The following is a 2370-nucleotide window of genomic DNA, read 5'->3' on the forward strand; positions in this document are numbered from 1 at the left end:
GCGGCCCAGGCTCGTTGAAGGCCTGCCGCTGCGACCCAGCGCTTAAGGAGAGCCGGGTCTTGTGCGGGGCGATGGTGGTGTCGAGCGAGGCGAGTTCGGGGCCTTGCGAACTTTGCTCGAAATATTGGCCACTCTGCTGGAGTAGATTTAGGAGTGAGGTTGGCTAATTGCTGGGAGACGAATAACTTAGATCGTACATATCTGCTTTGTTTACCCATCGCGAGGACGGTGTGTCGGAATTAATCTGGAAGAATTTTCAGTATTCTTACCACTACGGGCAGTTCTGGCGAACAACGCAAACTAAGCAAAAATGCTTACCTATTTTAGGTGGCCACCTGTTTGTGTTGCTCGTTCAGCCAGCCCGCTGTGGTTCCTTGCTCTTTACAGTCCCTGTTCGGGTGCTAATATGTTGTGGAATCTTTCTGGTTAGAATAAATTGCTCTGAAGTCTTGGAGGTTTTGAAGCCAGAGGTAACAAAGCCGAGTAATGTTTGCAAACACCACCACCCAATCCAGCTTTGCACTTACATATATACAAAGCTGTTCAACAGATTCCATACATGTCTTTTTGTATTTTTAGACAAGGAATCTTTATCGTATATGAGCTCCTGAAGGGTGATCAATAACTTGTCACATACTTATTTCTAACTCCTGTACATAGGGACAAGGTCCTTTTCCATATATGAGTGTTTTCCAAGCTTTAAATAGTTCACTCTGTTCTAAGCACACACTGCAATCCTCACACAGTCACAATAGTAGATAATAGTAGAATAATTTTTTCTTTTGACTAGATATAATTCTATGTATTATATTGAATTAAGATTAATTAATATTTTCTACAACAGCCCAAAGCATGTGGGATTCCGGGGGACCACCTGCTTGAAAATACCCTGAAATCAGAGGAGGCAGCCTAATATATCAAAAAGGAACCTCAGGGGGACCGCCTACTTAAAGCCCTAGAAAGCGGGGAGGCAGCCCAACCCTGCTACTAGAAATATTAGGTAGGGAAAGAGCTCACAACTCAGGGGTGAGATCTTATCAAAGGAAACCAGCCTCAACCGGTACATCTTTGACAAACATACTTCCCGAATAGGGAGCCTAAAAGAGACTCAACCTATAGCCATAGGTGGACTTTCTACTTAAAAAAACCTCTAATTACAAGGGAAACAGCCCAAGCCAAGAGTAGCTTGTCAAAGGGAAATTACCATCTCTAAAGAGGCTGCTACCTAGGAGACTATACGACCTAGAAGACTATATGAGAATTAAATCCAAGGAACCAAAAAAGGGGGACCACCCACTTAAAGCCCCTAGTAAAGGGGGGCAGCCCAACCCATACATGCAGATCAAACAGAGGGAGCAAGGAACCCTACTTCAATATCCACATTCTTAGTGAGGGACATCTCAAGCCAATGAGCAGCTAGTCACAGGTAATCTGTCCTCAGACAGCTACCAACTTTGATGTTTCAGATGGGCCACAGTAAATAGCAGCCTGACCTGAGATGTTACTAAGAAGAGAGTAAGGAACCCTACTTAAAACCCAAACTCATTGGGGAGGGACACCTTGCTACAATCTGGATAGCCATCAAAGGAAACTGTTTTTAAACAAGTACATCTTTGATACTTTGAACTTCCACTTAAGAGAGGTAACAAGAGGAGCTTGAATGGAAACTTTCTACTCCTCTCGTGGGGCGCGTACAACCCCCGTGCTTGATCCCACCTCACTGCAATGGCGGCCATGGGAACAGAACCACAGAGTGTAGGGGCTCAACTCTCATCCCTCGAGAGAGTCAAGCCTGGGTGGAACCGATAATTGTGACAGCATCACACAACACCCATTTAACTCCTTCGAGAGCTAAGCTTGCTTAGTTCAAGCATCACTATAATCCCCTCGAGAGCTGGACGTGCTCTTGCAAATGCTGACTGCTATCCCTCAGGAGAGAACAGAAAATAAAAGATCTTTACCCGTCTCTTTCAGTCAGTCTCGCAAATGCATCATACCTGGCACATCCACTCTCTCATATTACACCGTTTCTTATTTGTATAAAGAATTAGAAACAACATGGAATACCTGAAAGGGGAAAACATTTCCCATCACGTCCGTGCTCCACTTACAATCTACTAGGGATGGGCATTTTTCAAAAATATTGTATTTAAATATTTGGACTAATAAAAAACAAATATTTGAATATTTATTTAAATGATGAAATAATGAGAAAGACGTTATTTTTTAATAATCAAGATTTTGTCACAGTTTCTGAACAAGCTTATGATTAGGCATTATACACAACAATGTTCTACAACAACGTTACTTTATATCTCAAGTTTTTTTTTGTTGTTGAAAATGTGTGTAAACAAAAAAAATTATATATAT

General features: G+C 42.2%; 1 long non-coding RNA gene across 1 annotated transcript in view; it reads right to left on the reverse strand.

Moving 5' to 3' along the window:
• The window catches only part of LOC107710789 (uncharacterized), a 19959-nt gene that overhangs the window by 1630 nt on the left and 15959 nt on the right, over positions 1–2370 (reverse strand). The window contains exon 2 of the long non-coding RNA XR_001636635.1: positions 2285–2293. This is a non-coding gene — a long non-coding RNA (uncharacterized LOC107710789). The remainder of the gene's footprint in view (positions 1–2284; positions 2294–2370) is intronic.

The sequence above is a fragment of the Sinocyclocheilus rhinocerous genome, unplaced genomic scaffold, assembly GCF_001515625.1.
Source record: "Sinocyclocheilus rhinocerous isolate Xijiao unplaced genomic scaffold, SAMN03320098_v1.1 scaffold1048, whole genome shotgun sequence".
Classification (NCBI taxonomy): domain Eukaryota; kingdom Metazoa; phylum Chordata; class Actinopteri; order Cypriniformes; family Cyprinidae; genus Sinocyclocheilus; species Sinocyclocheilus rhinocerous.